The sequence below is a fragment of the Globicephala melas genome, chromosome 17 (genome assembly GCF_963455315.2).
Source record: "Globicephala melas chromosome 17, mGloMel1.2, whole genome shotgun sequence".
Taxonomy (NCBI): domain Eukaryota; kingdom Metazoa; phylum Chordata; class Mammalia; order Artiodactyla; family Delphinidae; genus Globicephala; species Globicephala melas.
Window position 1 is genome coordinate 70,905,015 of NC_083330.1, and position 7,512 is coordinate 70,912,526.

Here is a 7,512-nt window from a genome sequence, read left to right on the forward strand (position 1 = left end):
CCCAGCTTTGCCAGCGGCTTTGTTAGCAATACGACAGTAAGGAGATTATGTTCCCTCTTTGAGACTCAGTTTATCCATCTGTAAAATGGACACCTCACCGTGCGCTCCTTGAGGACGTAGTTCTGGTCTCATTTATTTATTCACTAAATCAATGGTCATTTATTATGGGTCAGGCACATTGCAAGGATCCAGGAAAGCAAAGTGAGGAAAACACACCTTACCTGTGAGTGGTTCACAGACGAATGGGAAAGGGTGGCAATTTAACAAGTGCTATAGTTTGACTTCTGTAAATTGAATTTTGAGCAACCCATACGTTATGACCCACCAGCATTGTGAGCAGCAGTCTTAAAAGTTTTTTAACCATTTTTTAATTGAAGTATAGTTAATTTACAATGTTGTATTAATTTTGGGTGTACAGCAAAGTGATTCAGATGTGTGTGTGTGTGTGTGTGTGTGTGTGTGTGTGTGTATACTTTTACAGATTCTTTTTCATTATAGGGTATTACAAGATACTGAGTATAGTTCCCTGTACTATAAAGTAGGTCATTGTTGTTTAGCCATTTTATACATAGTGTGTATCTGTTAATCCCAAACTCTTAATTTATCTCCCCCCCATCCCCTTTGGAAACCACAAGTTTTTTCTCTATATTTGTGAGTCGATTTCTGTTTTGTAAATAAGTTCATTTATATCATTTTTTTAGATTCCACCCATAAGTGATATCATAGGATATTCTTGAGCGGGCTGGCTCTGAACTTTTGTACCATCATCACAGAATAAATCTGGCCATCGCTTGGCAGCGCTGCCGCTAGCAAACAATGCTTTTGCATACTTTGCGGCAGTCCTAGCGGTTCAAGGAATGTGCCTTTGGAAGGGCCTGGGGGGAAGGGGCGAGGTGGGTGGGGTCAGGAACCTGCCACATTTCAACTGTAGCTGCCCTGGGATCTGAGCAGTCAATACTGAACTTCAGTAGTCACTTACGTCTATTGCCTCAAGCAGGTCAACCATGTATTTAATAGGGAAGGAACAACTTAAAGACCAGAGGGATTTAGAATAGAATAGTTTTAGCTCCCTGGGAATCTAACTCCCAAAGGAATGTGAGATGGATGATTGACTTACACATATTCAGTTTTAGAACATGTTTTTAGGACACAGTTTGAATGATAATACAGAATGACTATGCTACCCCAGTGGCACACACAGGGCTGCTGAATACGGTTGTATATGTTGTGCACTTTGCAAAGGTGTTGTGCTGAGTGGGCAAGTAGAGGCTGAAATGCAGCCAGTGCTGGACTCCCACGCTTGCCCTCTGCAGGGCTGTGTCAACCTGAAAAACCTTTAGAGAAAAACCTGAAAAACCTGAAAAAGTTTTAGAGATGATGGAGGTAATGTTAGCACAACAATGTGAATGCACTTAACGCTGCTGGACTGCTCACTTAAAAATGGTTTAAATGGTAACTTTTATGTTATGTATATTTTACCACAATTAAAAGTGATGTTATAAACTCCAGGACCTCATTCCTTTAAACACTACCTTTCAGTGATTGGGTCATTCTTTGCCTTGGGTCTTCACCAAGCATCTCCGTATACTGGCTCATAAGGACACACTAGAACTTTCTAGGTGAGGAGCCAAGGCTCAGAGCGGTCCAGTAACTTGCAAGGCCACCTTTGCCCAAAGGCACCACGGCAGGGGGACCATGGCAGCACCAGGCACAAGATTCAAACTGCTCAGCCAGTCCGACTTGAGTCTCTGGTCCAGGTTGTAACAGGGAGGAGGCAAGTCTGACTACAGGCTGGATCTGTTTCTTTTACTTTAACCTTTGCTTTCCACTGCTTTTGTTCACTAAAAGGATACTGTCTATAAGTAATGGCCTGCCTCGGGGAACCCTGCCCCTCTGCCTAAATGTTAAAGTGCCTTTGTTCAGGGAAACATCCGGACCCTGTCCACGTGTGGATGGCTACAGGAAAGAAGAAATTAACGCATCCCTTCCCTGAGGCTGGCTATTCCAGGGGATATTTGCTAAACTTATGGCCTTTTTACTTTACTTCCTCCTCTCCTCCCGGCTCTGTGCTATAAGAGAAATTGGCATCCAAACCCCAGTAAGATGGTTTTTTGGAGACACTAGTCTGTCATCTTATCAATCTGCCAGCTTTCCGAATAAAGTCGTCTTCCCTGCCTCAACACCTCGCCTCCCAATTCATCGGCCTGTCGTGCGGCGAGCAGAGCGAGCTTGGACTCGGTAGCAAGGTGTTTTACCCTCAACTGCGATGGTGATCATTAAATCTCAAATAAGCAGCCTAGTAATTTTATTCACTGTATAACTGTTGAGAGTTTTGGCAATACTTGTTGGGAGGCCCCCAGGCTGGCCAGCCACTCGCTGGGGTGTGGTGTGACACTGCAGTTGACAATCCCCAGCTGGGAGCCAAGAAAAGGGAAATTGCAGAGCCAGCCAGAGGTGACAGCATGGGCTCAGCCTTGAACAATGGGGAAAGAGACTTGAAGTGGGGGGGACATGCACATTAGGATCAGGGGGTGGGATGACTCAGGGCCGCTGCTGAAATCCAGCATCCTTCTGCTGACAGAGTCAGGTGCCCTTGGGGCTGGGGCTCTGTCCACCTGGAGGAGAACAGCCTTTTCCTAAGGAGGCCTCCAGGGCTGTCAGGGACCTTGCGGCAGTGCTATCTTGTGGGACTGAGGGTCCCCAAGCCTCGCCTTGGTCTGCGTGCACTGGAGGCCTGGCTCACCAAGGTGTTCCCTGAAGACTGATTCCGCCTCATCTAGGATGTTTCTAAGAGCAAGGCCTTTCTAGCTGGACAGACCTGGGGTGGAGTCGGGTTGTGGGGGGGGGACCAGGGGAGGGGGCTCAGGCTCCACCTTTCCCTTGATGAGTGCCCTGAGCCAGACACTGAAGCTGTCTTGTACTTATTTTCCTGGCCAGTAAGATGCCCACTTATCTTCCTCAGGGTGTCATGAGGATTGAATGGAGTAATCCTTCAAGGTGGGGCCTGCCTAGCATGAACTAGGTGCTTAGTAAGGCCAGCCCATGACTCATGATGGTTCTATTTCCACACCAGGTGCCCTAGGGAGAGACGTTGGCCCACACAGGTTTGTGGGACTCTCATTGATGTGTTGTGCTGGATTTTTTCCCCAGGTAAATGCACCAGACGTTGTCCTCTGGCACTACATCTCTTTGTACAAGAGCTGAGTGCCTCTGAGTTTTTAGCTACATCTTGGAGTAGCATCCAGGGCTCAGGTACCTCTTGAGAGCATCCTCCCTCCCTCCCTTCGTTCCTCCCATCCTTACCATCCCTCCATCCTTGCCTCCCTCTTTTTCTCCCTCCCTCCCCCTTCCTCCATTCTTAACGCCCTCCCTCCACCCTCCCTTCCTTCCTTTTGGCCCCCTCCACAATCAGGAGAAGGGGGTGCCTACCGTGAAGGTCCCACTCGAAAGCTGCTGGGTGCACGATGCTTGGCTTTGAACAAGATGGGGACTGAGCCCTTTATACCCCAGGGAAAACCCTTAGTCATGCGATCCCCCTCCCCCTCCTCACATCAAGAGGACAGCCTTTCATGATTCTGGCAGGTGGGCTGCCTCTGAGGGGGAGGAGGCATCATAAGGCTCTGGCTTGGAGCAGGTGAAGACTCCAGTAAGAGGCCCATCTTGAGCCTCAGAGGAGACCCAGGCTCTAATTAGAGAACAATGGCTCCCCTGTTCCACACACCCTACCTCATCTCAAAGGCTTGGAGGCCCAGAGATTATGTCTCGGGGTCATCAGGGGAGTTCCATGAAATTCACAAGAGCTCTCCGTCCAGGAAAAGGGCTGGCTTTGTCTAGTTAATTTTCCAGCAAGAGGATCTCTGGGGTGATTCTTCTATGTGCCTGGCCTCGGGCCTGGGAATTTGATACCTCTTTCCTTTAGGGCTTTTCTGCACAAGCTGGGGGGTAGGGCGAGATGGGGCTTTGAAATCAGACATCCTAGGTTCCAGTGCCCATCCTGCTTACTCATTACCAGAGGGATATGGAGCTTGGAGCTTGTCACTGCTCAGCCTTGACTCCACATCCATGGGGAGTAATCCCACGAGGACCGTGAGAATGAGGTGAGCCAGGTAAAGGGCATGGATGGTAGTGGGGCCCATTAAATCCTAGTTCTTCCTCTTTCCTTGATAGCCCCCTTGGGAATTGTTTCCTTTGCAGATTTAACAAGGAGAGAGAACATTTCTTGAAAGCCTATTGGGCACCACAAATGTTTTGACAGGATTTTGTCCTCATCATCCTGACAGTGGTAGGATACAGCACTAGCTCCATTTTACAGATGAGACAAACAGGGGTTGTCGAGGTTTGAGGAGTTAGTCCGAGCGCACGTGTGATGGGACCGCTCTTGGCTTACAGGTGAACCTGGCTGTGAGCTGTTCCCTCCACCACTGCCTCCTGGAGAACCAGGGCTCATCCAGTGATCAAATCTGGGAAGAGCTGAGCCTTTACAGAGCCCACTGAAGGGTTTCTTAAAATCATTAGTTGTCCTTGTGCATCGAAGCTTTGTTTCGATCATTAATTATTGTTCAGTATCTCAGGTGCACAGAGGAACGAAGCTATGCCACGCCCTTCCTTTCTCACTAATACAGAAGACGCACCATCTCTAAAACGATTATGTCAAGGGCGGTAGATGGATCAATGTGGCAAAATTCATCTTTTCAGCATCTCCAGAGCCTACGTTCTGCTCAATGCCAAGGGGTAATAACAATCTGCATAGGTGTGTTGTTCTAGACATTTCTCGGGATTTGAGAAGCTCATCTTCTTCCCATAGCCAACAACAGGGTATCTCAACCTTAGCACTATTGATATTTTCGTCCAAATAAGTTTTCGCTGTTGGGGTCTCCTGTGCATTTTAAGGTGTTTAGCGGCATCTTGGGGCTCTACCCACTAGATACCAGTAGCAGTCCCCCTCCCCAAGTTGTGACAAACAAAAATGTCTCTAGATATTGCCAGACAAATATCTCTGGGGGTCCAGATCACCTCTGATTGAGAACCACAGGCCTACAGTATCCCTGGAACCTTGGCCTTTTCCTTCTCTGTTGATGGAGCAGGGTGAGATCAGTTTTCACAAGAACTCAGACATAAGAGAAAAAAGGCTGTTGTATGGGAGTTTCAAATTTAAGATTGCATTATGATAGCACCCTATTTCCTCACTCACACAAGCCCCCAACACAGGGCACCTATTCAGAATAGGTGGACATAGCAACATGCACACACGAACTCATAGAGATACGCAGTGGGACTAGGAAACACACACAGAATCCCTTTTGCTCCCTTTTCCCCTCCCCCTCTCCTTCCCCCTTCCTTTCTTTCTCTTGCTAGTTTAGCTAGTCTTTTGGACTTGAGTCAAGTAGACAGAAATGCACCTGTGCTTTGCCTCCAGGAAGAATCCTGGTTAAGGATGTTACATGTGTAGCTGCATGGTCTCCTTCATTGGCTGGGGCACCATAACTGTCCTATCTCTCTACCTCATCAGTAAACCACTGGTGGCCACATATGCACAAATGAGTAGCAACGCCAGTGTGGAAGCACCCCCTGAGGCCTCCTCATTGCCCTAAGCATCCGCCACATCAGGACTTATTCAGCCCAGGAGGGGCCAACCTCCCCTTACACTCCAAGAAGCTGTGGACTCCAGGCTCCGGCCAATTTTCCTTGGGCCCTATTTACTTCCCGCCGTGGCTGCTGTTGGGATAGTGTGACCCTAGAAAACCGGTCCCATGTGGTGCTCTGAGCCTTTGTCCCCTCTGCGTGGGCCTCAGACGTCCCCCACACTCGGGCTTTTAAAAGTTGTGGTCGTGCGTAATCATTAACCCTAAAGGATGGTTGGCGGGTTCCACACGAGCAGACAGCCGGGGGTCGGGACCAAGTCGTCCATCAGTTCATCCTCTACTTTCCCTGATGATAAATTACTCTCTGTGGAACCTCAGGGATCATTTCCTGCCAAAGGTCCCTAATTAATATCAATTTGATCCATCACAGAGGGTCGGGTCAGATTAACCCACACTTAATGAATGATGCTGTTTTCTTGATTCCTATCCAGGTACGAATGCCTTTGCCTTAGCAAATTTACTGTATCCTCCTCAGCTTTGCAAACAAGGGGCCCTTCGCAGGCCCTAGGAGGCCCGACCACAGCTGTTTATGAGCTTGACATTTGTGTAACTTTGAGGGCCCCTCGGGTGTCCTGGGGATTAACAATAAATCTTTCTGTGTTTGACCAGACAGGGAAGCATCGAGCTACTTCCTTCACGAAAGAACCTGATGTTCACTCGTCGTGCAAGGACACTCAGGGTCTTCCGAAGGGGGAAGACTGTCTCCACTTGGATGCTACTTGGAAAGTGGCGGGCGTAGATCATAAAGGAGGGAACGCCGATGCTCGGCAGCGTGCGAGGTGAGTGAGTGGAGGGAAGCTGTCCCTGCAGTGAGGAACGAAGGGGTCCAGACGGGGCCACTGGAGAGAGCTTAGTAATGCTCTGCGTAGACACTCAGCATTTACAGAGATACTGGAGCAACCACAGACGTGGAAATAGCATACAGGGACCTGATCCCATGAGGGGGATGACTCATCGTGTGAGTGTGCAGTAGAGGGATGACTCAGGAGGGCATTCGAACCATGCATCTGCCAAAGAAAGGTCTGGTCCTTGAACAGTTCCTAGGACGTAACCTCTAAACCCTTGGGATGTATTGCTTGGTAAGTGTCTTTGTATACCCGGGGCTTTGCACCATGCCAGGTAGTCTAAGCTAACAAGGTGATTTGTAGTGGGCGCCATGGGTCACACAGTGTCAGCTTGACCTCTGGTGGGGCTGGAGCCTGAGTAACTGAGCTCAGCCACGTGGGCATTTCATGTCCCCGCATGACTGACCCCCAGCGAAACCCCTGGACTCCACGGCTCGGATGAGTTTCCTGGTTGACAGTACTCCATACATGCTGCCACACATCATTGCTGGAGGAATTCAGTGCTGTCCATGTGAGTCTGCTTGGAGAGGACACAACCAGGAGCTTGTGCCTGGACTCTGCCCTCTGCGCCTTTTCCCTTGGCTGACCTTAATCTCTACCTTTTTGCTGCACTCAATGGTAAATGTGACTCTAAGAACTTTTCTGACTTCTGTGAGTCCTAGCAGTACATCATCAAACCTGAGAGTGCCCTTGCGCACCCCCAAATACGGTGGGACGCACAGAAGAGAAATCAAGCCCAGACATCACAAAACAACACTCTCCACCTCCCTGTGAGGGAAGGTTCTCATCACCTCCTGTTTAGGGGGCTTGGAAGGTTATGTGGATCGATAGTACAGCAAGTCTGATGAGTTGTAGATAAGCAAGTTTGAATAAACTGTGCAGAGAATTCATATGTGACTCTCTCCAGAGGATGGGTTCAGCTTTCCTCATTTATCCTTGTGTTGCCTTCCTGAAGTCCCAAGTTTAAGCCATGTCAGAGTCTCAGTGCCTGGACTGGTTTGTTCATGCAAGCATGACACCCCACA

At 48.8% G+C, this 7,512-nt stretch overlaps 1 protein-coding gene across 1 annotated transcript in view; it reads left to right on the forward strand.

Annotated features, from left to right (window-relative positions):
* Window positions 1-7,512, forward strand: part of EFR3A (EFR3 homolog A) — a 171,663-nt gene that overhangs the window by 122,504 nt on the left and 41,647 nt on the right. Inside the window, exon 24 of the transcript XR_009559519.2 lies at window positions 6,252-6,421. The gene's annotated coding sequence lies outside the window, so the exon portion shown is untranslated. The remainder of the gene's footprint in view (window positions 1-6,251; window positions 6,422-7,512) is intronic.